Raw genomic sequence first — 27,190 nt, forward strand, 5'->3', positions numbered from 1 at the left:
AATGTAAGCATCACAACTGAGTGGGTGCCCCTGGAATTCCCTCACAGGAAATTCTCTTCACTGAGTGCTTGATGACACTTGATCATTCAAGATTGAAAGGATTGAGCTGTGAGAGTAGGCTGCTTTGTTGTTGTCACCTAATGCATCCAGTAGGGCTCCTGGAGAGGGTTTAAGCCTTCCCCATGGGCAGAGGCTGTCAGAGCTGCCCTGCATGGTGATGCCTGGGCCGCAGAAGGGATGCTGGGGCTTGCAAAATAAGCAGACAGGCAGGTAGGGTTAGAGGAGTAAGAGGGCCAGTGGAGGAAGGGAATGGCAAGGGTCCCATGAGCGAGGAAACCAGTGTCCTCTTTGCCAGCAGGAAAGGAAGAGCATCACTGAAAAGTGTCATTTTTATTGCTGAGGGCTCTGCGTGCAGCAAGTAAAGCTGAGGTTTGAAGGCAGTAAGACGCAGAAACTCCTGGCAGATATGAAGGTACATGCTTATTTACAAGTGCGCAAGGCATGGTAGCATAAAACGGGAGGTAAATAGTTTAAATGCTCCAGCTTGATGACATAAAAGCAAAGTTGAAGATGAAAGCCTTCAGGAATGGTCCCCAAACAGCACAGTAGTGAAGTCTCAGAACAATTTCTATGTTTCAGTGCAGCTTATCCTGCTGCCCTGAATTTCTACACTGCCTGTGAATAGTCAGCTAAGGAAGAAAGAGCCATGCCAAAGAAGAAATTGAAGGGATGTAGGTTAATCCCCTACCACATCCCAATAGGCTTCTTGCTAAATATCCTTCTCTTAGGAAAAGCTGCTATTCCATGTACCCGTGTGTCCTGGGTTCAGCAGTAGCAGTCATTTTTCCCCTTCTTGGTAGCTGGTGCAGTGCAATGTTTTGACTTTCAGCTCGGGAACGGAGCTGATAACAAGCGATGTTTTGGTTTGGCCAAGGACTTTGTGAGCCTCATGCTCTGCCAGGGAGGAGGGGAAGCCGGGAGGAAGCAGAGACAGGACACCTGACCCAAACTGACCAAAGAGGTATTCCATACCACAGCACGTCATGCCCAGGATGTAACTGGGAGTGAGCCGGAAGGGCTGGGAGACGGCAGGGTTGGAGGAGGTATCGGTCAGAGCTTGGTCGGGCTGGGGGGGCGAGTTATCGGTTGGCTGGTGGTGAGATGATGTATTCTCTTCCCTTGTTATTTCCTGTATCATTATTATCATTGGTGGTAGCAGTAGTGATCTGTGTTATACCTTAGTTACTAAACTGTTCTTATCTCAACCCGTGGGAGTTGCATTCTTTTCGATTTTCCTCTCCATCCCTCCGAGAGCGGGGGGGGGCAAGAAAAGGGGGGGAAGTGAGCGAACGAATTACCTGACTGGGTTTAAACCACGACAGTTCTTTTTGGCGCCCAACGTGGGGCACGAAGGGTTGAGATAACGACAGATCTGACTGGATTAATAGTCACTCGTCACAATGCTGATTTATTGGCTCTCAGAGTTGTTTTGCTTGATCTCACAGCTTCAGAATGTTGTAACTTACGTAGAGCCGGTATTTGCTGTGATAGTGTTTATCAAGTATGGGGCCTGGGCTAAGGTTCTTATCTCACTGTGCTTTATGGCAATGGCTTGTAATACGGACGGGCTCCAGCAGCAGGGCGGGACGGACGTGGCCGTGGACTTGTACCTGGCCGTCCGGCTGCTCTTCACCGCCCTGGCCCTCACCCTACTCTCCATCTTCGTGAGGCTGCGGGGAGCTGAGGGAGCGGCCCCGGGAGCCGGCGGCAGCCGAACCGGCCCGGGAGAGCGGCCCCGGGGACCAAGCGGCGGCGGGAGCGGGGCCGGAGGCCGCGAGGGGACGGCTGCTGGTGGAGGAGGTCGGGGCGGTCGAGGAGCAGAAGGAGGCGGCTGCCGAGCTGCGGGAGAAGGCGGCGGAGGAGCCGAGCCCCGCGGAGGAGCCGAGCCCCGCGGCCGAGCCCCGCCCTGAGACGGCCGAGAGCGTTTCCCGGAAGCCGCCCGCCGAGCCCCAGGAGGATGCAGGAGACCACGCAGCATTTCCCAGCAAGGCATGGACTTAGGAAAAGAGAAGCTGGCGGTGGGAGAGCCGGCAAGCACAGCAGCTACACCAGCCCCAGTGACAAGTACAGCAGCATCAACTGAGAGTTCTGAAGGTTTTGAATGGCCTTTGGGTGTCCTTGGGACCTGCCTGCTGATTGTGATGGGGATCAGCATGTTGGCACACACACAGACTGTGTTTTACCCACAACCATTTTGTCTGATCTCAAAAGTTAAGCAGAGTCAGGTTTGGGTCTTGTCTGGGGTTAGACAACAATATCAAGAGGTTTTCTCCAAGGCTGGACAGTGATGAGTGGCAGGGTGTGTGTGACAGTATGGGCAAGTATCTAGTCCACTGGGCCCCTCCAGTGCTTTGGAAGCATTGGAGATGGAAGGCAGCTGTATGGAGTCCCCAGCAACAAGCTGCAGAAACTGCTGAAGGGGACAGTGAATTATTTTGAGCCTGGTGGGCCCAATGCACTTCAGGCCATCAGAGCAAAGATGCAACATAGATATGGACTCATGATCGAGGGGTGGACTTAGCAATGGACACTATTGCCCAGGTTATTCACGAGTGTGAACACTGCACACCGTCTCTCCTGCTCTGGAAGACTGTTACAAGAGATGGAGCCTGACATCATGGACCAGATGGACTCAGCAGCTTTACAGGGACTGGTCCATGCACTAAGATAAGAGTGCACTGAGATAAGAGTGATGGTATATTGAAAATGTGGGATCTGAGCATGACGTGAATGGTATGGAATAAGGGGTGGACAATGTCCTGGGTTCAGCAGTAGCAGTCATTTTTCCCCTTCTTGGTAGCTGGTGCAGTGCAATGTTTTGACTTTCAGCTCGGGAACAGAGCTGATAACAAGGATGTTTTGGTTTGGCCAAGGACTTTGTGAGCCTCATGCTCTGCCAGGGAGGAGGGGAAGCCGGGAGGAAGCAGAGACAGGACACCTGACCCAAACTGACCAAAGAGGTATTCCATACCACAGCACGTCATGCCCAGGATGTAACTGGGAGTGAGCCGGAAGGGCTGGGAGACGGCAGGGTTGGAGGAGGTATCGGTCAGAGCTTGGTCGGGCTGGGGGGGCGAGTTATCGGTTGGCTGGTGGTGAGATGATGTATTCTCTTCCCTTGTTATTTCCTGTATCAATTATCATTGGTGGTAGCAGTAGTGATCTGTGTTATACCTTAGTTACTAAACTGTTCTTATCTCAACCCGTGGGAGTTGCATTCTTTTCATTTTCCTCTCCATCCCTCCGAGAGCGGGGGGGGGCAAGAAAAGGGGGGGAAGTGAGCGAACGAATTACCTGACTGAGTTTAAACCACGACACCGTGTTAGGTTCTTCTTTGTCTTTGTGCAGCCTCACAGTCTAAAATTTTCTACCTGGGAAACACTCCCCAGGGTTCCCATTCTGTGTTGCAATGTTCCTTGTGTGGGAGTTAGACCTGTTAGAGCAATTTTAAGTATAATCTGCTATTAGCAGTATTTGGGGCTTAGAAGACGAATTGGTAATTTTAAATAATCACTGAATGAAATCTAGGTGGAATTACGGAATGAAAATGAAATGGCTGCCACAAAAAGCCACTCTAGTTGGGATGGTTCATGTGAATGTGTAGTCTCCCAGTGCAACACCTTTAATTTACACAATTGGGCAAAAAGGGGCATGTTCTCACAGAAGTAATCCTGCACAGAAGAGAACAGCTCCTCTTTTTGCAGGTCCTCTTATAACGAGTTCAGATTTGAAAACTCACCTGTCTGTGGATTAAATAGTTTCACACCAAGAACCAGTAAGATGTTATATTTTTATACTTTTTATTACCTCACTTTTTTTTTAATATAAGCACACTTCAGGGTAATCCTGTCTGCCTGTTTGGATACTCCTGTATGTAAAAAGAGCTTCTTTTGTGTTTGAATCCTCATTTTGGTATCTTACCATCAGATTTGGGACTGCATTTCAAACCAGTATTATATGATGAGATTTTGAAAATGGATTCCTATGTACCTTATATATCTGGAAGACTGCTGGTCATCTAAGTGAGCAGGTCATATTGAAATTGTTGTTAACATCTGAGCTGCTCTGAATGCTTATCCACCTTCTGGGAATTGAATGCAATGTGAAGATGAAGGTGCTCTGTTGATTCTGTAATAGATGAGGAAAAAGCAGAACAGGAAAACCATGGGCAGTTACCTGGTTTCATGGGTATTTCTTTTCATACTTTATGGCAGTAAATTTTTCATCCAACCAAGTCAGTCTGAGCACCAACATACAGTTGGGGCAACCTCGCAGAAGGGGAAAGGGTTGGTAGGAATCGTGCAAGTTAATCTTTGGCAAAACACCATTTTGCAACCCCCATAGGTATGAGCAGGCGTCAGGGTGTTTCTAGCTACTCCCTTCTGGTTTTGGGGCTTTGAATTCTGGCTCTGTGTGAAGCTGTGGGAGCTGGGCTTATTGATGGGTTTGTGGAATGAGAAACTGGGCAGCGTTTGTAATTTCAGCACAGACCAGTTCTTACTACTTTCCTTCCGGCCTTGGGAATGCAGTCAGACCCCCAGGGCTGAAAGTCAAAGCCATGGGGAAAATGAGAACAAACTCCAAATCATTATTCACTGGTTACTGTTATTCTAGTGGACATAAAGTATCTGAATGCCTCTGCATATATTTGAAAGAGCATTACTGTCTCTTAGGAGAAGAATGAAATTCTCTTGTTCTTGAGTTTAAAACTAATTGCTTCTGCAAAATTAAAGCTGGGGCATTTGCTTTGGAAGCACACCATTTCCTCACCCCTCCGTATATGAAAGCTTCATATTTGCACAGAGCTTACAGGAAATCATTATATCATTGTTTGTAAAGTCTCTTCCTCTCCAAACAGGAAGAGAATACCCTGAAATTTGCTCTGACGAGATTTTATGCTGTTTCCCTAAAAAAGAAATAGATGATTCAATGAGAGAGATAGCCTCTCCAAGGAGTGTCTTCCAACAAAACTGATACAAGTATGGGGCAGAATCACCATTCCTTGGGTGAAAATCTAGACTAAATCCTTCAGTGTCAGTGGATTTACAGAAGCATCAGCAAGATCAGGATATGGCCATAGCTCCTTAGCCAAATTTTCAAGTGGTCTCGATGTAGGAATCGTATATCAGCATTCAATTTAAGTGCAATGGTCCTAATTCAGGTAAGGGTTCTTTTTAATGTGATAAGCTTTGGAAGATTCCTTTGTTGTTCAAGTTAGTTGAGTGATAAAATATTTATTCTTGATGTCTCTTGACCGGCCTGGGGAGAAATAATTTTCCTTTTAGTGTGTCAGTTTTCTGGGGATAGGAAAATGTAATTTATATGCACAAACAGCATTTGTGTGCTCCGATCACATGGAGGAACATCTGTTTGCCCAGTTTTTATGTGCAAATTACTTTTGGAATCCTGAACTAAGAAAATGGGCTGATTGAAACTGAAGATGATGATCTCAAAGGCAGAACAGGTACACACCAGTTTGTCTCATTTTCTCGCTTGAGCAGATCAAGGGATTTTGTTGTATGGCATTTGGTTGTACTCTAGAACCAGGCTCTCGCTCCTCAAACCTTTGACAGGCCTTGCAGGTTGTGCCCAGCCTGTTGAGCCCCCCTCTGGAGCAATCCCCTTTGGGATGGGGCAGAGTGCTGGAGAGATCTCTGCTTGCTCACGAAAGTCTCTGGGATACTAGATCCATTGAAAATGCTTAACAACTGTCACTTGAGGCTAGAAGAAAGTCATCTGGGAGGGTATGACAGAAGCTGGCCTTTTATCTTGGGATCTTGTGAGACTACCAAAGTAAGCAAGGTGTAGGACATGCTCTGAACCACAAAGACTCACAAGAAAGATCAAAGCTATCAGGCAGGAATGTTTTCTTCAGGAGAAGAGGCAATTTCTGAGGTACAGGACAGGGGAACTTCATTACTGTTCTCATCCTCACGACAGCAAAAGACAATAAGAAAACCCATAATAAATACTGCACAAGTGCTTCTTCTATGCAAATGCTAAGAAATTACTGTCACAAAGATTCCTCAGTCGGTGCTGAGACCCTGTAGCCATGTGTGCCTGGCTGTGCGTGCAGCAGTTCTGCATCCAGGATGTTGATTCCTCTTGCTCTGGAGTGTACTGTTAGACATTAGCAAGGCTTAAATGGGAATAAAAAAACCCTGCTGTAATCCCAATCTCATGATTCTTTTGTAACAGCACCTTTGGTGTTTGTCACTCCGGTGGCAAATGTCGCTTTTGTGTACTGTGTAGCACAACGTGGTGGGAAAACCATGTAGTTCTTCAAGACCATTTCTTCTTCCTCTGAGGATGCAGAAAGCTTTGATGCCTGAAAACTGCTTGGTTTTGCAGTAACTTGTGATTATTTTTTAGTTTTGCTTTATTTTTCAGGAAGTGTAGGGACAATTATGCTCAATTCTTTACCTGTGTTAATTTTTGTAAAGCAATAGCAAATATAATTGAATTGGGGGTGGGGGGTTGGGGGAATCTCTGATTTCAAATGAGGCAACAGTAAAGGGAACTGGGTGATTAAGGCATTGTGATTCAGTTGTTGTACATCATTACAGCAAAAGCTTTGTTGCTGGATTCCTTGCAGATGAAGTCACTGAACTATGATTATATTGCAGAAAATGAAAGGGGACAAAAATATAAAGGCAATATAAAATAAAAAAACAAATTAGTAGATGTCTTGAGGGACAGGATTGTTAATGACTGTCTGTGTTGTATAGAAATGTTCCAGAAGTCTGGCAGTTTAAATTATACATCCATGAAGGCAAAGCTCTTACTGGTATCAAAATCTTTATTTTGCTGCTGCTGTTATATTCTCTTTGAAGTTCCAAATTGGCAAGAAAAACGTGAAATTGTCTTTTAATGATGCTTCTGAAAGATAGTGTAAAGATGGTGAAATACCATCTCTAAAAAAAACTAGTCATCTGGGCATTGAAAACTTTTTCCTTACCTTAACAGTATTGTTGTTTAATACAACAACTGGTATGTTCATACTCTCTGCCCATCGTGATACTGCACTGTATTTTGTACTCAGATTTGAAGCAGAATGGATAAATAGATTATACGAGTGCAGATCACTATACAGATAACAGCTGGGAAAGATCTACCTCACCAGCACTTTCCATGTGGATAAATGAAGGCCCTGCTAAGAGTGGCTGCCCTAGGGCTCTGACCCGTGAGTCCCGCAGTGATTGTGAGGGATCCTCCCACAGTGGATTCATCTGCAGTCACTGGGATCAGGCTGTGACACCACCTGATGTATATCTAGCCTGACCTACCCTTCTGTCAGGGCTGGAACCACGTGTTCTGTTGCCTTCTGCCCAGTGACTGTTTAAAAACTTACGTTACTGTTATTGAAATATATTACCATAAAATATCTCTGCTTTCCATAATGATATTAAGTGCTTGCCTTGCCTGATAGAAGTTTATGGACCACCCACAACCCACATGTGAACACCCAGCCCATGTTCTCTGAACAAAGTAGGCAGTGCTGCTGCCTTGTACACCAAGCAAAGTCAACACGGGCTGGGATAGAAGTGCCTGCAGGTGCCCAAGAGGGCTGACCTTGGAGAAGTTTGACTGTAATGCTTTTTATCTGTGTATATAGTATTATAGATCCATTAATCTATCTACATAACATTAGATAGATGGATGGATGGATGGATGGATGGATGGATGGATGGATGGATGGATGGATGGGTAGATAGGTAGGTAGATAGATAGATAGATAGATAGATAGATAGATAGATAGATAGATAGATAGATAGATAGATAGATAGATAGAGGAAAACCACTCTTGTGGTGTTTTCTGCTTGGTTTAATACATCTTTTTTCTGTGTGCATCTCACTGAGAGCATTGCCATGTGCATGTGCAGGCTTGGCCTCTTCGTTGCCCTCTAAGAGATTTGAAGGTGAGGTTGCCTTTCCTGGTGGTGAGGTTGGAAACCATCTTTCAGGCCCTTGTCTTTCCTTTGAGCAGGTTCATAAGGCCCAGAGAACAGCGGTGCATGCAGCACCACCACACTGAGAGGACTCCCTGGCACCCCACCATTTCTTGCAGCCTGCAGCAGCTGTGTGCAATACTCCAGCCATCCTGGGAGAGCCTCTGCTTTCCTAGGAAGCAAGGCAAATAAGGAGCAGTCCATTGAGCTTCAGTATTATAGCCACTAACTGGACTGGAAAAGAGAAGGCTTTTGCCAGCCCGTAGCTGGAGCATGGAAGTTGATAAATAGCTGCCTTGTGATGCGCAGGGCCTGCCCCCTCTGCGGCTCCTGCCGGCTCGGGGGTGGCGAGGGGCGCTCGGGACCCCTGCCGCTCAGCACGGGTAATGGGCTTCTCCTGGTTTGGCGTGGCACAGCACGGGAGCAGCGGGGAGCAGAGCTGGCTCCTGCTCCATAGCAAGTGCCACCTCCTCCTGTCACCGCCACCAGAGGAAACGCTTAAGAGGAGAAGACACTGACACAGGGCTGAGGGGGAAAAAGCAACCAAACTGCAAATGATAACTTTGTAATGGTAGGTCTGAGTTTTTGCGGGCAGAGCATGAATGATGTCAGCTGGGAAGAGGTTAATCTCACAGACCTGAGTAGTGCTGGCCCGTTCTACTGCCTGTCCTGGGGAAGTGACATGGTGCTGGATGAGTCCCAGGGGACTGCAAACGCAGGTCTGTGTTCAGGACACACTTGCACTCCTGTGCGGTACAAAGGGTTTTGCACCTTTGCATGAATGTTGCGCTGAGGAAAGGCTCTAGTTTAGCAAATTTTGACATGGGGGGGTGTGTCTCATCGCAGGGGAGCAGCAGCATTGCAAGCTGGAGGGGCTTTTCTGTGCACAGAAGAGTTCATTTTTCATAGAGCAGGTCAGAAAAAGCTGCTGCTTCTCTCTCCTTCCTCTCTCCTCTCAAAGGCATTTTTCAAAGCTAATAAAATCTTCCATGAGGAAGATCCATGTCTGACCAAACATAAACATCTGAGTTTTGACCTTTCTTGGTGTCTTTTTCCTGTCCTGTTTTTTCCCTTGTTTGCCTGCTTGCTTCTTCCTCAGGGGAAGGAAGAGACAGACAAGTAATTTTGTTCTATAAAATGTGCCCAATTGTTAGGCAGTTCTGCTTTTCAAACAAAGGCTGGTTTAGTATTCTTTCATGGAAAGCCTTGATCATTTTCAGTCTGTTCTAGCACAGCGGGATAGGCTGCTACATGCCTCCTATGGTTATTCCCGAAATCCTTCACGTTTAGGTAGCACTTGCAAGAGCCAGAGCTGACTTAATACCCCTCATGCCAGGTAGATGGGCTGGGAAGCGAGTCTGCAAGCAAACACATGGTTTGGCTCACTGTCATCCGTCACTTATTATCTGTGTAAAATCATGCCTTATGTAGGTGTTTGCTCCAAGAAAGATGTCCTTGACGTCTGTCTGAAGCCTTATTCACAAAACTATGTCGTGACCAAAGTATTCTCAGCATATGACTTGTGTGAAGTTAAAGTAAGGGAGCAAAAAAAGGCAAAGTACATGGAAGTGTGTGTGGTTTATATATACATGCATGCACATATACATACATATGTATATATTTATAAAAATCAGCATTCCGCCTCTGGACATGGCTGCAGTCCCCAAGTGCAAGTGCACATGCCCCCAGCCCAGTAGAGGCTCTGCCTGGCCGAGGCACTCAGCTCATACTCATTTTACCGTTCCCAGGCACAGAGCTGAAAAGCTATTGGCGTGATCGCAGCCATCAACACAACGTTGTGGGGAGCAGGAAATCTCCATGGGATGGACTTTACGGAAGCTGAAAGAAAACCTTAGATGATACCTGTCAATCCTTAGTGGGATGACTTACAGCAGCTAACTGGAAAGTAATATTAAACTCGAGTTAAAAGGAGTTCACCAGCTGGGGATCTCATCTCCTTCTGATGTGTTGCCTCCCAAACCCAATGGGATTTCAGGGTTATTTGACTCAAAAGAATAGCAGGTAGGAGCAGCAAACTCTCATTGTTTCTTCTGCAGAAGACAGGTTCTTCTGTTCCAGACTAAAAAACATAGCCAGGTTTGCAGAGCTGTACAGAGACTGTAATTCCTTCCTGACCCTTCTAATGGGTGCCTTGAAGCACGATGCTTTGTTGACCTCGTTATCTCATCTTGCATAACTAGTTATAGTTACACAATTATCCAGGCCTTTTGAAATTCTGTATCTACAGGTTTGGTTTCTATAGCCATAACTATGAATTCTATAATCCTCTGGAGAGCAGCAAGGTTAGGAGATTAATGCAGAATTTGATGGTGAGCTATTTTAAATAGCTCAATAAGTTATCTCGACAAGGACTGAGATTAGAAATAAAACACCACTCAGCTGTCTTGATGTTTTTTTAATGTTGCTTATTTCATGAGATCTGGTTCAGTCCTGTCCTTCCTGCTCTATAACCTTTCTGCAGCACTGAGGTGATGATGTAACTTGCTTCTAAATCTCTGAAAACAAAGGACCTGATGCTATAGAGTGTTGCTGTTGCAGCTGAGATGTGAAACCCAGCATCCTTCAAGAAGCAAGCACCATTCAGTAGCTCACAGGGCAGGCTTCAGCAATGATGGCATGAAAATCACAACCTTGTTTTGAAATGAAGTGTGATGGGTACATGAAAGAGTAAGTTTGCAGTGTAAGATATCAAAGTCTAAACTGAAAAAGTATTACCAGCTAAGTGTAAGGGGGAAGGTATTGATGACAGTGATAGTGTGTGAGCTGTGGGGATGGATGTTCTCGTCACCTAAGCCACCAACCTCCTCAAGTCATCTGGCTTGCTCTGGAAATCACAGAGTGGTCCTGGGCAAGTCTGAGTACCCTTGGGCCTGGGTAAGCCCCTGAGTAAGGCTCAGAGAGAGTTCTGGGAAGCAGGACAAGTTGTGCTTCCTTATCAGGTTGAGAAATTGATTCTCAGTCTCTTTGGGATAATCATCAGTGAACGTTTCAAGAAGTGGGGGAAAAAGTGATGATGAGCAGCAGTGATGGTGTTCAGTCAGGTCAGCGGTCGAGGTAGAGAGAAAGGCTGACATGGCAGATACCTGTTAGTCTGGCAGTGGGAAATCAAAGTGGAGAAACTTGTTTCTAAGCAATTGTTTTGGCATGCTGGTGAATATCAGTCTGTTCTCAGTACCCTCCCAAGTGGAAAATACTCCTATTCTTGGTATAGTTACAGGTAGAAATAGAGACATTTAGCAGATGGTGGAAAGTCATCATTTTCAGATCATATGGTCATATTCTTAACTGGGAAAGATGAGCTCTGAAACTAATGATGTCACACCAACGTACAACAGCCAAAAGAACTGACTAATCAAATGTCACAGGCTGAAAACAGTATGGGGTTTGGGTGTATTTTTTCTGTTCTTAAGGTTAAATCTTTAACCTGCTGCAGCTTTTCTCCTTGGTGTATACGGTACGGGTGAGAGCTAAACCACAAAACACTGAGGCAGCCGTTTGAAGGCAGCTCAGCTTTCTCAGAGAAGCCAGCTATGGTGATGTGTTTTAATGGCACAAACTGCAGTTTGTTTTGTAGTTGGTGCTGTGTCCAGTTCTACTCTGTGGTGCTGGAAATGCCAGATCTCAGATGCCACCTCTGCCCTACAGATGATATCTTGGCCTAGACATTTGTCTCCTTTGGTTGCATTTCCTTCACTTCATATTGGAAATGAGAACCTGTTTGGTGGTAATTCCTCAGCTCAGCTGCGGTTGGTGGCAGCTGGATGAGGTCACGCCACCAGCACCGTTTTGAAGAGGACTGGCTTTCTGACCAGCCTTTCTGTGGATGTTCCAAGGGCTGCTGATACTACTGACCATATCAGTTAAGCTGACCAAAACTCAGTTATTGCTCCTGCTTCTCCCTTGCCAGCATAACCTCACCTGGAGGCATCAAAATTGTGCTGCTTTAACTTTCTTCCAGTGTAAGTCAGTTAAATATCATTAGATGCAATGATATCGGTGTAGCCACATTTGTGGAATCTCATGTAAGAGACTGTTGAGCTCAACTGCATTAAGCCGTACACTAGGATAGCTGTACTTGCTGCTGGTTAAACTGTGTTGGCTTTAAATAGGAAAAATTACATTCCTTGTGTAATTGTGCTGCTTGACATAGGCCGGAACTGAACAATCTGTCCTTTGGGATGGAAAATAGCATCGGTGTAAATGCAAACAGTTTTTGGAGAGTCAGTCCAGCTTGTTTCAACACCAAAATGAAAAGTGAGATACACTTTCTCAAATATACTGTTCAGATTTGCATGGTATCTTATATATATAGTATCATAGTATCTTATATAGCATCTTGGATTGCTGCTTTTTGCTTCCTCTTCTGCTTTTTAACCTCTAGGATATCCTCCTCTCTTTCTCCCTATCTTTGCTTCCTACCTGAGCAATGTGGCAATTTCCAGTCCACCAGGGTGTGCATATCAGGGACACATCTGAGAAGAAACACAATTTTCTTGTCCCTATATGGTGAACCACACCATCTCAGGGCTGTGAGGAGGATGCTAATAGTAAGTGTCAGAAGTTACAAGTATTAAAACATATCCAAAAACTAGAAAGTAATATGAGTTTCTGTCGTGGTTTGAAACCAGAGAGACAGCTTGTTCACTCAGTTCCCCCGCTTCTTGCCTTTCCCCTACTCCCGGAGGGACAGAGAGGAGAATCGAAAAGAATGCAACTCCCGCAGGTTGAGATAAGAACAGTTTAGTAAGGTATAACACAGATCACTACTGCTACCATCAATAATGATAATGATAAAGGAAATAACAAGGGAAGAGAATACAACACCTCCCCACCAGCCGACCAATACCTCGCCCCCCCCAGCCCGACCAAGCACCAACCGATACCTCCTCCAACCCTGCAGTCCCAGCCCTTCTGGGTAACTCCCAGTTACATCCTGGGCATGACGTGCTGTGGTATGGAATACCTCTTTGGTCAGTTTGGGTCAGGTGTCCTGTCTCTGCTTCCTCCTGGCTTCCCCTCCTCCCTGGCAGAGCATGAGGCTCACAAAGTCCTTGGCCAAACCAAAACATCGGTGTTATCAGCTCTGTTCCCAAGCTGAAAGTCAAAACACAGCACTGCACCAGCTACCAAGAAGGAGAAAAATGACTGCTACTGCTGAACCCAGAACAGTTTACTTCAGCAGTACGGGGAGACCCTGGATGGTGCCAAACCAGCAACTCTTGGTGATAGTGGGAACTGCTCTCAAAATACTAATTTTTCTTTCTGTGGCTCAAGCCCCTAAGTGGTGGTTTGAGATTTCACCTGCACTTCAAAACAGAACTTAGCTGAAACTGGGGAATTTCAAGGCCAGGTTGGACGGGGCTTGGAGCTACCTGCTGTAGTGGAAGGTGTCCCTGCCTGTGGCAGTGGGTTGGAACCAGATGAGATTTAAGGTCCCTTCCAACACAAACCTTCTGGGGTTCTATTAATCAAACTGATTAGTTTAAACTTCAAGTTTCATGGGGTTTCAATTAAAAATGTGCTGCTCTCCCAGGATCTGTTGAAACTTTAGAGTTCACCTGTAGGGAATCTCCTCTGAAGGCTGACTGCAAGAGGGGTAAACACCAGTTTCTGCTATGGAAGTTGATGACTCTTTCGTGTCACCATTACAACTGAAAGCACTAATAATGTGTGGCTTGATGGGGCAGGAGCAGAAGCAGCATCAGTGTGCTGTGACAAGTTACCGAGGATCCCATAAATAACAAGAGCCTGCACACACCAGCCCCCTTGTGAAACGGGTCTCTCCAGTGTGCTCAGCAGCAGTGGGGTAGGAGCACTGGGCTGGTGGCCGGTTGGGGTGCAGGGACTGTACTTATGGGGTTCTGAGTGAGTGAGTGTCTGGGCAGTCTAGGACACTGGCTGTGCTGGTGGGTATCAGCTGCATCCTGGCAGCACTGCACCTTCCCAGCAGTACTCCAGCATTTCTGCTTCAAGCCTCTAGAATACAGGCTTTTGTCTAAGTCTTTTCTGATAGCTGAGTGGACAGAGCAGCATCACCCTTATCATGTCTTCTTCTCTAGTAGTAACACACAAATTCTGTATTATCTTTAGGGCTACAAAAGATGACATAGCTCACTGAATGCAGCTTCACATCACTTGCTCACATCTCTTGCAGTAATGGTATCTTACTCTTTTCCATTAAACTACAAAAATAAATGATTTCCGAAGCTCTGAGCAGAGCTGCCCTGTCTGCATGGCTGCTGGGCTCTCACCCCGGTGGCACTGCTGCCTGCTGGCTGGTTTAGCCCTTACCTTGCATGGTCTGAGGCATGCTGAGCTGGAGCTGAAACCCCACCAGAGTGGAGTGAGAGGAGCATGATGGCGATGAGGAACTTCCACCACTTCCCCAAAAGCCTGTGTCCTGGGCTGCAGAAAAACAAGTGTGATCAGCAGGTCAGAGGTGATCCTGCCCCTCTACTCTGCTCTCATGAGATCCCACTTGCAGCACTGTGTGTGCAGTTCTGGTGTCCTCAATATAAGAAGGACATGGAACTGTTGGAGCAAGTCCAGAGGAGGCCACAAGGATGATCAGGGGCTGGAGCTCCTCTGCTCTGGAGACAGGCTGAGAGAAGTGGCCTGGTGACCTCGTAGCAGCCTTCCAGTTTCTGAAGGGGGCTACAAGGATGCTGAAGAGGGATTCTTCCTCAGGGACTGTAGCAATAGGACAAGGGGTAATGGGTTAAAACTTAAACAGGGGAAGTTCAGGTTAGATATAAAGAAGTTCTTTACTGTGAGGGTGGTGAAGCCCTGGAACGCGGTGCTCAAGGAAACTGTGAATGCTCTATCCCTGGCCATGTCATAATACCAGTTTCAATGCTATTTAGAGGAAGCGGGGCTCTTATTCCTGTATCAGAATCAAACCTGCCAGTGTTGCATTTTGCCTATTAGACTAGTTTTGGATGCTCAAGATGGTGTGAGCAGATGATGCAAGTCAGCAGGTGGGGAGGCGGTAGTGAATTGCTGCTGTGATGGTGTTACAGGTCTTGTGGCAGGTGGCCAAACTGTTGGTTTAGTTGTGCGAGTTATGTAAAGTTAAGTGACATCTGTAATGTTGTACAGGCACTCTCTCATCAGTATTTGCAGATCTCTCTTTTTGGTTCATAAATAAAGCAAAGAGGAAAAACTGCTTTTCTAGAAGATGGCTGATTTCAGCAACAGATTGTCTTTCTTCATGTATTTTAGCATTCATTTTTGACAAAGCTCATACTCTAAACCAAAAGATCCGGCCATAGTGGAGCAGGTTTTTCTGAAGTACAACATTAATGTGTTTTCTTGCATCCCAAGTCATATCAAGTTTTTTTTTTCCATATTATTTGCACATGCAGGTGCCACAAACAGCAGGACCTCTTGTGTCAACACAGGAGTTGCAGAGATGCTCAAACCTTTGCCTGAACGGTTGAGTGCATTCTGAAACACTTTCCTGACTTTGTCAGGTCACTTTGGCTATGCAGAGCATTATGTAAGTCTGAACTTTTATTATTACAGCCCTTTGCTCGCAGCTCCACCAAAACTTTGGAGTAGTTTCTCAGAAGTGACTTGTAAGAGAGCTGTAGTAATTGAGGTCAGATGAGCTGAACGTTTGATGAACAGCATGCTGGGAGCCGCCTGAAGTGGTCAGCATCCATCTGGAGGTTATCACAAGCCTCTGCTGGATAATTAACTGTGCCCTCACCTCTGATGGTCACTGTTTTGGAGAAGTGGCTCCTGCCTTCTGGATGGACTTCAGCACTTTGTCCTTCTAAAAGAAAGGTTCTGATGAGCTGCTTTTATGTTTCATGCAGACTTTTTTCCCTACACATTGGCAGTTAGCTTGGGGGGAGGGATAAGTTTAGATTAAAAACTCAGTGAGTGCATGTTGCAGAAGGAGTTTCTGCCTTCACGAGAGCCGGTGCTGCTAATGAAACAAGTAGTGCAGTGAGAGGGGACAAACTACCTGATTTATCGTCATCATCTTGCTCTTCTAGAAGGGAAACAGGTTGATGGTTTGTAGGTAAGGCAACATTTGTTCATTCCTTTGCATGCAGTCGGGCCACCCTGGGGACATACAGAGACCCACACCTGCCCATGGTGCTGGGCTCCCCATACCTGCTCCTCACCTGACAAACATGATACTCTTAGGTTTATCCGTCTTACCAGTCTTTATGTAATGTGACTCGGTGTCTCAAACAAGCCCCACTGCTCATTCCCTTTTGGAAATGCTGGCCATGGTTTGGGATGGGGATGTGTGCGTGCATGGAAAGTCAGCCTAAATTTATGAGGTTTTGCTGCTTCCTTGTTGCTGTGGGAATTGCAAGAGGAGAAATGAGAGGAAATATCTTATACTGCAGCAGACTGAAATGCTAGAAGTCTTTCATTTACCAGTAACTGTGGGGTCCATTAACCAGCCTGGTAACACCAGTGTCACTGCATGTTGTATAGTGTGTCTACAAGCATGCTTGGTACCCTGCTAGCTTGGGATTCATTGCCTATTATTTCCTTTTTAGCTTTGTTTCTGGATTTTCTTAGGTTTTCTCAGTAATAAGATGCCAAGCGTTCAGGTTATGCAATGTTCCTCATGTTCCAACATTAATTTTTGCTGAGTTTTTTTACACTTGGTAAAGCAGCAATGTGACAATTATACCTGTGAGGAAGTCTTGAGCTCAGAAAATTCTTGTCTTAAACATTACCTCCTGAATGAAAGAGCTGGGCAAGTCTTAATGTGAAATTAAGGGAAGAAACAAGCCAGTTACGTGTATGCAGTAATAACTGAGCTAAGTTATGCCATGAGATGACATGCCCCTGAAGAGTCCCTTTTTGTAACAGTCATTGAATACGAGTAGATAAAAGTGAGCTTCAGGAGAGATCTGTGACTTTCCTGGAGTGACAGATTAAATGGTGCTAGAAAATCCCAAAAGGTAATTTCTACATCTGTTATTTATTCATGCAGTAACGATGACAGGTGAATTTAAAAGAGCAAATGCAACTTCCTCCTTTTTTCCCATCCAACCTATCTTACCTTTTGCTTGCTCATGCTAGTAACTAAGGAAAGGCCTGTGAGGGGCTATGAACAATCAGCTCTGGTATCCGGAGATGTCATCTCTTCTCTTTCATTGACAAGAGAAATCACATTGTAAGTGAGAGAGGAAGATGAATGCTGTCAGAAGTTGTGTTGATGGTTGTGGCTGAGGCACACAGTGACAGTAATGCTACAGCCCTACCTGTCAGAGGGGCTCTACACTGCAGACACACCAGGATGGCACTTGGCAAGGGCAACGCGGACAGTACTTTGTGGAGCTGCAGATCCAGAGCCTGGTGTAAGGCTCTCTGTCAGCTTCCCTTGTCAAAAATTGCTGGAAGCTGGAACCTGCCGAAAGCAGTCAGGTAAAGGTTATGTATTTGATTATTCCATAGCCCAGCTAAGTTAAACAGCCCTCCAGCTCTTCCTTCACTAGTAATGATTTACTTCATCTACACAGGCACAGCCCTGCCCCAGAGTCATTTAATCCTTTAGATTTAAGGGATGTTTTCTCTTTTATTAAAAAAATATATGGTATGTTTGGTCCAGGTATATATGCATTGTTCTAGCAGTGTCCTCTTAGTTATAGTTAACATAGATCTCTGTGTGGGGAACTTCAGGTGGGTGATAAGGCATTGCCCACCAGAACTTCTCCTGTCAGTTCTCTGTACATATGGTGATGGCAGTGCTGCTGCTTCCTGTGTCATCTGCAAGGGTGGAAGGTCATCTGAAACCCTTGGAGCCCCAACTCCAGGCATCTATGCCCAGGGCTGACCTTTAAATACAGACTGTGGAGCCCCTCATGCGGTTTAACATTTGCCCAGGAGGAAGGGGCTTTTTCTTCTTTGAAACTCTGGTTGCATGCTTGGTCTGCTCCCTAATAAACCATAATAAACCTCACTGCCTTTTCTATGAGCAGTACAGGACTAGAATGTTTGAGTTTGAAATACGGATTTTGCTGCCTGGAGTGTGGTACCTCTTTGAATTTTTAGAAGCTGTTGGTGTGGGATGCCTATGGGATTTTTAAGAGTTTCATAAAGGTATTTTAATCTCTGTGACTTGTTTGGGGGCATACAAATGAGTAAGTGCCTGCAAACTATCATTAACTTTCCTAACAAAACGGTGTTTCATACCTTTTGCTGCCAGATGACATTCTTTGGCTCTCCTGAAAGGAGCAGCTCAAACAAGCAGCCTCTTGGAAACCAACTCAATTCCTGATGTGAGAGTATCAAATACTTGCAGTACAGTTCTGGAGTTTCTGTTGTCCTCGTATAAACCTAGGTTTAATATGGATATAACTACTGATTTCCAGCACTGCCTGGCTAAGCAGAGGGGTGGTGGCTGGGAAATCAGTCTGCTGGTCAAATTGAAGTAAAGGTTGTAACAACACACGAATGTCAAGTGATTGAAATGAGTGGCACATTGTCTGCCTGAATTCACTGAACACACCCAACCTCATGCAAGCAGTTGCTGCACACATCTGCTTGCATTACTTGTTCTTTTCATTAGCCACTGTAGGGCACAGGACAAGGGGTGGTGGCGGTGGTTCTTTGGATGTTCTTTAGGGCAGAAATAATTGAAACATCTGTTTCTGGTCTCTGGAGACCTTCAAGCTAAGAACGTCTTTCACCTTTTCATGTGGCTTAAAAGCAGGCAAGCTCAAAACTGGAGGCTTATGTGAGCATTGTCATGTCTGGGAAGAAAATTTTCATCATCAGAAATGGGTAGTGAGGAGTGTGTTTTGGTCAACAAGAGAAAGCCTGTCTATGTGCCATACACTGGAACCAGCAGCTGCCTTTGTCTGAGGGTCCTGCCACAGCAGAGAACTGATGAGATATGACAGATTTCCGTTGATAAGGCAAGCAATAACGCCCTGCTCCCTGCCAGCATGATACAATGAATGCGCTGCCAGCAGGGATTACTTTCAGAGACCGGTACAACTCGGTGCTACTCAGATCCAGGAGGGTATTTGCAAAGGCTGACTTCAGCCTGGTGAGGCTTATCTCTCCAAGGGCCACCCACTGTAAAGGGAGCAGAGGCTGAACAGCCCCTCTGGAGAAGGACTGAGAGCAGGACCCTAATTCAGCTGCAGTGAATCACCCTCCAGGGCCAGGTCTGACCACAGGCTGCAGGGAGGGTGGTGCAGAGAGCCAGTCGCCTTGTTAGGCTGAAGATAACCTCTGTGGGTATCCTTCTTTCTCAGGAAAAATCCCGTGTGTGGCTCCCCCTCTGTTCTGTATGTAAAATGGAGCTGTTCAAACATGTTTAAGCCGCACAGCTGGTCCGCAGGGGCATAACTACGTGTCTGCTTCCACAGTCTGCCCTTCAGCCCAGACGATAGAGATGTGTGCTGTGGTGTGCGGATCCTGCTCACTTAACACAGGAAGGGACTTCTTCCTCCTTTAGGAAAAGAAGAATTTTTTGTTTCACTTTTTTTTTAAACTATGTCAAGTGCTGTGAAGGAGGAGGCCAGAATTAATGGTGTTTGTGCAGTGCTATTTCCCTCCCTGGTGAGCCTGCATTATGACACAGCCTTCAGTGACATGATTACAGTATTTATTGCACGGGGTGCCATTCAGGGAATGGCGGCTTGAGCTTATTCAGTGTTTCTCATTGTGCCCATCTCTAACTCCTGCATGCCCTAAGTTGGGCAGCGCACATCCTCTGCTCCCAGCTGCAGGCTTCTGCAGCCTCCTCCGCTGCCTCCCTGCAGGCAGCACACGTGAGATGTCAGTCAGAAAAACAGTGGGTGATGTTATAAATCAGTAACAGTGCATACATGTGAGCAGAAAGGGTTCAGCTGGCAGCAATACATGGGTTTGTAGTAAATTAATTTCATTTTAAAATCCACTGTATATTGTGATGCCAGTTGAAAACGTCACAGTCTAGGATGGAGCATGTCACTGGAATTTTGGATATGATGAGCTCAGACCTCCCTGGTTGTTTATTGCTCACCTGTGGGAAACACAAATCCATGCAAAGTCAATGCTTAACTCTGCCACTTGCCTTTGCTTAGGGCAAACCCCTTTCTGTGGTTCCTAATGAAGAGGAGGCACTGACAGCATTCAGACATGGCTTTCTGCTAGCTCACCCCACTGGCAGTAATGTCAGTAAATTCCCAGAGCCGTTTTCATTCCCAGCCAAGAATCCAGCTTTGCCATTTCAGATTCTAATGTCCATGGCAGGATTAGAAGCCTGAAGGGATTTGACAGCATGACGATATGGCCTTTTCTGTATAGCAAAGCAAACGTCTGTGGATAGGTTTTCTGTCGTTGCTGTGTTTAACTTCTACTCCCTTTACCACACCCAATAGCTAAGAAAGAGGGAAGTTGAAGTAACAGTCCCACCACTTGGAGTCCCCAGACACAATGCCTTTTGCTCCCACATGAACTGCAGCTCTGGATTGAAGTTCCTCCTGTCTCTCCTGGAGGTGTTGCCGAGATGCCTACTTCTGCACTTCCATGTGTGTCCTCTCGGCTCTTTCTTTCTGACAAGTTCTCAAAAGAGGGAAGAATTTTGCACACTCCATTGTAATGGGTATGTTAGTTGCATGGAGAACACGCACACTTCAGTGGTTCACAGTTACTGTACATGTTTGAACATGTCTCCTTGAAGAATCCATCTGGACACTTGGCAGGAGAGTTGCCCATTTGCCTGCTCTTGGTGTTAACCCTGTTACTTTGATTGCCTGTGTCTGCTTCTAAATGCTGACACACCTGCACTGCCACGTTTGGCTTAGCAGGAAAGCAGGAGTTTCCCTTTACTTTCAGGAAAGGGGGAACTGAGTTTATTGGCAAGCTGCCTTCCCGAGGGGGAGGGAGGGCAGTCAACCTCACCTGCCCAGCCTGCGTTTAGGCAGCCTGTAACTGAAGGCTGTCACATAATGCCATGCGCTGAGGCATCAGGACTATTTCAACAGGGCACCTCCTGCAGCCATAGAGAAGAATGGGGCAGCAGGAAGGATTTTGGCACCCACAATTTTTCTGTCACATTATTTCCTGGCTCTAATCCCAAGAAAAAAAAACTAAATGGGCAATTTCATGATGATTTGTGGAGTTGGAAGTTGCACCTCCATAATCTCTGCCCTGGGGGATGTTTCTCGGGTACGGAAGGTAGAGCAGTGTCAGCACTCAGTGCCTGTGGTACCCCATAGCAGTGTAGAAATTCATCTCTTGTCCTGACTGACACTAAGTGGGAGCCTCAGCACTAGGGGAAACTGGCAGCCTTCCCTCAATGGTATCGAGAGGGGCAGAAGGGAGAACCTTCATAAACTCCTTCAGCAGGAATCACTTGCAATAGGTGGGAATAAAATACAGAGATAAGGAATAGGGAGGAGACACCTGACTTTCAAGGGCACAGCAGAGAATTGCTCTCTTGGAGGAGGGCCTCAAGTCATCTGTATTTCTCATCCTATGATACAAAAAGAAATATAGTCAATATAGTCTAGATATGGACTGCGTATGTCCAAAGCATGTCTAGGGCATGTGAACTCTATACACTGCTGGGAAGAGTGGGAGGAACTGTGGGTTTTGCAAGCTGAGGATGGTGTCCTGCAGACCCGATGGTGTCTTTTCCAGGATGTTAAATACTGTGAGAGGGCAATGTGATGGGTTAACTGGTTCCTGGTGGCTTTGTGTGGCTGGATTTGTGGTGATTTCTGAGGCCTGCTGGGTTTCAATGGCAGCTGACTGACAGCAGAGACCAGCATCAGTGGAAGAGAGGCAAATGCCTCTGCAGAGACTGTGCTGTAGCCTCAGGCAGGAACCTGGGAATAGCATCATCTGCCAGCATAGCCCACGCTGCAGCCCATGGTATATAGAGCCCTGGGCAGCACCTGGGGCAGAAGCATGCAAAGCTGAGCTCAGCATTCCCGGTGGAGACCGGTGGAGCTGCCTGGCTGGGCCTGGGGGAGGCTGGATGGGCAGGGAAAGAAACTCTTAAAGGGGGCCCGGAATGACAGAAGCTGGGTCCCCTCCTGTCTCCTGCACCACAGCATTGAGTCTCTGCTGCTCCTGGGAGGAATCTCCTTGGCAAGGCTTGTATTCAGGAGCCACAGAGACTCTTAGGGATGTGTCTACACCTTTCTAAAAACTACATTATGCAATATTTTGTCCTCATTAAAATTTGTTTTCAGTTTTCAAATGCAATACATGAGGAAAGAAAAAAAGTTCCTGAAACATTCTAATGTCAGAAACTCGAGTTAAACATTTTACTGCTCTCTATAAGAATGGCAGACTGCTTGGAAAAAAAATGCTGCTTTTTTAGAGTACCTTTGTTGGTAAATGTGGGCCTTGTTTGGTCAGAACATTTCAGCAAGCTATGTGAATTTCACTGATGAAAAAAAGAAAATCTGTTTGGATCTTCTCCCTTAAAATAAATTGAGGCTCTGACCTCGCGTTACTGCACCCAATGAGGAATTTAGGAGCTTTAGCAACTTTTCAACAGATGGGAAAATATTGTTAGTCATGAGTAAAATGAGAGGTTTTTTTTCTTTAGATATCAAGTGTCCTTTTTAAATGCAGTAAAAATAATAATTTAGGGTCACCTGAACTTTGTAACATGGTTAATTAAGAAACTCAATTTCATGCAGAACCTTTACAAAAAATATTACTTATAATATAATCTTATATGGTTGGATTATGGAGACTTAATAAAAGGTTTGTTCTGCCTGCAGAAGAAAAGCATTTCCAGGTTGAGACAAAAGGGAGAAATGGTTTAGAGGAAAGTGTTGCTTGCTGAGATTGTTAGAAAGAAAAGGTCAAGTGGGCATCTGGAGTCGTCCTTCTCCAGTGCTCAGTCTGGTACAGCCTTTGCTCGCATGTTGTGATACTTAATGGCTATGTGCCATAATGTTCATCTCATCTAGGGAATACTCCTTTGCCTGGGTGATGCTTTTGCTTTCTGTTTTTTTATTGCCTGAAAAGTTATTATTAAAAAAGAAAAAAAATCATATTCCTCTGATGCAGTTGGAAAAATCAAAGTATGACTTTCAGGGGTGACAGCTCTCCCTCTGTTTTACTTTTGCTGTGCTGAGCTATTGGGTTTTTAGGCTTAGAAGTAGCTAAGGGTTTGTCAGAGCTGCTATTTGTGGTCTGTAGATCCTTTTAGGGGGGGATAGGATCACAGTCCTTCTGAAAACTCAGGATGTGAGCACATCAAAAGTTGAGGACCATCAATGGCAGAGTTTGTGTGGAAGGCCCCTGCAATGCTGTGGAGGTGAAGGGCTGCCTGGCCTCTGCCCCAGCACTGGGAACATGCTGTCACAATGTACCCACTGCAGGAGGAAGATGGTGCAAGGTTTTTGTGTTATTTTCCCTTCCTAATTAAATGTGTTCTTTTTGGAAACAAAAATGCAGAGGAATAAACAACTTAAATGCAACAAACTGGAGTTTGTCCTGAGGGCTGGGCTTTTGCTCAGAAGGGAGACGAAGTCAGGCCTGTGGGAGCAGTTGCATGTTCCTGCAGCAACAGGGTCATCTCTGCTGAAGCTTTCCTGTTTCTTTCTCCTTACCTTTCCCTCGCGATGCCTGTCTCCTCTCACCTGCCTTCCTCACACTTCTCCAGACCTCCTGGCTATGAACAGCAGCATCAGCGAGGAGGAAGGCTGCATGGGCAATGGGTGTGCTTCTCCATCACTTAACAGCCTGCAGCCCGTTAGACCAAAACACAGGCAGAGGGAGGTTTGCATCAAGTGCGACAATACAGAGTGAAAATGTTTAAATGAAGTGGCTTAGCTTTCTATTTTTTTTAGCTATTGTTTCAAGTATAATGTCTATGAAGATGACCCCACTGTGTAATTAGTCGACATTCAGTAGAGGCATAAATGATAGGAAGCAGGCTCAGTAATGACTGAACCAATTACTCTGTTCTGCAGAGAAGGGCCAGAGCAGCCAAGTCCTTATATACCAGCTCAGAGCAAAGTCACGTGGATCTCGGGGGGGTGTGTTTCCATGGAAATTCTTTGTTTCTGGGAAGACTGAAAGTCTATATAAGAAATGGAAAAAGTCATCTGAAGTCTGTGATTCGAGAATGCTGCCTTGGAATAACAATACAAATACCCCAGAGCCACGCGGAGCCTGGTTTGGCATAGGAGCCAAGTGCACATCTAAGGTATTTGATTAGCGAGAAGTAAAACTAGATAGGAAACACATTCAGCTACCCCTTCAACTGCCTGAGCCACCAAACAGCTCTTTGTAGTTGACTCGTGTGGATTGAGCTTGGCTTAGGCAAAAGAATTTGCCCATGTTAATAATTTGATTTTCAACTATGTAATGTCTTTTGGAAAGAAATACTGGTGATTCTCGAGCCTCTGCCTGCACAAATGATGTTAACTCTGAGGTGTGCTTTCGAAAAGCATCTGTGCTGCACACTACAACTTCTGCATAGTTTCTGAAGCTTTTGTGGTGTACTTTCCAATGACTGATGCATTTTATGTGTGCTTTGGGTTCAGTGTTTTTATCCCTGGAGCTATGTAAAACCTGATGTCTTGTAAACAACTGCAAAGTGCCAGCCTCTTTCTGCTGCAGATGAAAAACTGTTAAAACACCCAAACAGAACACATTCCACCTTTGCAGCTGAGATTAGCATTTTAATGAACATTCAAGAAGCCCTGGATGTGGGTTGCAGAGCAGGGAATGAATGGGAAAGGTGTGTTCCATGGTTTTAGAAGTACATCTCTGGTAACTGAAAAACATCATGGTACTTTGGGGCAATTGTATGCCCTGTGCTTTGGATGTGCCAGGGTTCTAAGAGATGCGATTGAGAGTTCAGCTCACCTAATGAGCTCACCTAATGTGCTCAGGGAGGTTACGTGAAGCTCTGACTGTGGAACACTGAACATTATGAATAGGTTTTATACTGAGTAACCTCTAATATTATCAATATATACAATCCACTGTTAGGTTACTAAATGGCAAGAGGCTGAATTATTGAAGAAGTTAATTGGGTTTAATACTGATTAGTTCCATTAAGGGCCTATAATAGTGGTACTGAAGAAAGAAATGTGTTATAACGAAGAAGAAGAAAGTGCATCTCCCACACTGTGTAGAGTTCCAGTAAAGAAGCTGGAGCTGAGCCTGTGGAGGTTCCTGGTGCCAGGCAGAAGAGAGAGCAGGGGAGAGCTCCATGTGCTCACTCCAGAGTGAGTCCATGTGCTCACCCTGCCATCCCTGCTTGGGAATCTCTGTGCTGGTGCCTGGCAGACACCCAACAGCAGATGACACCAGAAAGCCCATAGTTCCCAGTGCCTGTTTTGCCTCCTCCCAGACCCCCATGGGGGTAGGAGGGAGAGAGGAGCCATGGAAGCACAGTGACATGTACTGTGCACAGGCAGCACAGGACTGTGTGATGGCACAATGGGATTTGCTGGAGGGCACACAAAATATTAGTCCAAGTGATTGGGGCAGTTGTCTATCATCTCTGAAGAAACATGGTACCTGAGGAAGGTTGTGGATGGGTGATGAAAGGTGGTTATGATTATGCTTGTGTTTAAGGCAGGCAAGCAGGAGGAGCAGGGGTACGGGAGGCCAACCAGCCTTGCCTCAGTCCCTGCAGGGAGCACATTCTCTTGCAATCTGTTCCCAAACCTGAGAGGACAGAGTGGCAGTCAGGAATAGAATCACAGATTGAGTGTGAAATACAGCTTGCTATGATGAAAGGACTGGCTGTGCAGGGAGGGAGGGGATACCCATACTCTGTTCATTTACTACCTCTCCACCAATGCCAACATTTATATTCATGCTAGAGCAGTTATTACTGCTGGGCCTTTTTCAAGCTAACATAGTATCTGAGTTATTCTGATGCTTTCTTAAAGTCTGTAATTGATGCCTTTGATTTGATGATGAATTTTATCTCTAAAATATAATGTGAGCTTTGGAAAGGATAATTTTATCAGTGGCTTCAGTTACCTGATTTAGTATTGCAAGAGATTCCTGCAATGTTAATTGGGTGTTTAACTCACAGCTGACTGTGATCCCAGTACTTGGAAAGAGAAGAGAGAGAGCAAAAATCCTCAATTTAGACATGAGTGACAATGAGTTGAATTACTTCAGGTGAAGCATGGAGTCCCAACCAGTAGGCCACTAGTTGTGGCTCTGGCAGCAGAAGGACCCAGTAAGAGAGAGCTGGTAGCTACCACCTCTGAGGGAGGACCATGCTGTGGTCCTCTGCAGTGTGGAGACTCCTGCTGAGCTCCCACAGGCATTTCAAACACCCTTGGCTCACCCACCAGCAGGTATCTGCTGGTAGGATTCAAAGCAAAGAGCAGTCAGGGTTCATAGGTGAGATGCACAGATGGAAATAAAGTAGCAGATGCTGATCAAAGTGAGGAGCGCAATGCATCAAGGTGAAAATGCTCTTCTGCCCTAGAAAGAATGAATTTTTGGGGATGGATGTTTTCTGTGTGAAGAAACAAAAATGAGATGAAAACCTAGCTAGGGAGAGAAGTCCATACTGAGATGTCAGGAGGAGAAGTGCAGGTAACAGCAAGAGAGGTAGAACACAGCAGGTGAGGTCTGGGAGAGAGATTTAGATGGGGAAACTGGAAAGTAAATTAGCAGAAAGTGAAGCAGAAATTCAAAAAGGCTGTTGAAAAAAACAGCTGGAAAAAACGACTTTGTAAAAAGAACAAAAGGTGGTTCAGTGAGATCCAGATCCACAGAGGGGGGTGACAAATGATCAGTGTGCGTGTAGGACCATGGTAGCTGAGGGTTTGTTTTATCAACATCTTTGTCGCTGACATGGACAGTGGGATTGAGTGCGCCCTCAGCAAGTTTGCCGATGACACCGAGCTGTGTGGTTCGGTTGATACCCTGGAGGGAAGGAATGCCATCCAGAGGGACCTCGACACGCTTGTGAGCTGGGCTGATGCCAACCTTATGGAGTTTAACCATGCCAAGTGCAAGGTCCTACACCTGGGTGGGAGCAATCCCAGGCACAGCTACAGGTTGGGCAGAGAAGAGATTCAGAGCAGCCCTGAGGAGAAGGACTTGGGGGTGTTGGTTGATGAGAAAATGAACATGAGCCGGCTTCAATGTGCACTTGCAGCCCAGAAAGCAACTGTATCCTGGGCTGCATCAAAAGGAGTGTGACCAGCAGGTCCAAGGAGGTGATCCTGCCCCTCTGCTCT

At 45.8% G+C, this 27,190-nt stretch overlaps 1 protein-coding gene across 3 annotated transcripts in view; it reads left to right on the forward strand.

The window, feature by feature from the left end:
- Positions 1–27,190, forward strand: part of KCNIP1 (potassium voltage-gated channel interacting protein 1) — a 403,546-nt gene that overhangs the window by 91,995 nt on the left and 284,361 nt on the right. Inside the window, exon 1 of one of the 3 annotated variants that reach the window (XM_062629224.1) lies at positions 15,929–16,059. The exons of the other annotated variants lie outside the window; for them this stretch is intronic. The gene's annotated coding sequence lies outside the window, so the exon portion shown is untranslated. Of the gene's footprint in view, positions 1–15,928; positions 16,060–27,190 lie in introns of those variants that run through there. 3 annotated transcript variants of the gene reach the window in all.

This window comes from Pezoporus occidentalis, unplaced genomic scaffold (assembly GCF_034315485.1).
Source record: "Pezoporus occidentalis ecotype Australia unplaced genomic scaffold, CSIRO_AGI_Poc_V1 ctg33, whole genome shotgun sequence".
Classification (NCBI taxonomy): Eukaryota; Metazoa; Chordata; class Aves; order Psittaciformes; family Psittacidae; genus Pezoporus; species Pezoporus occidentalis.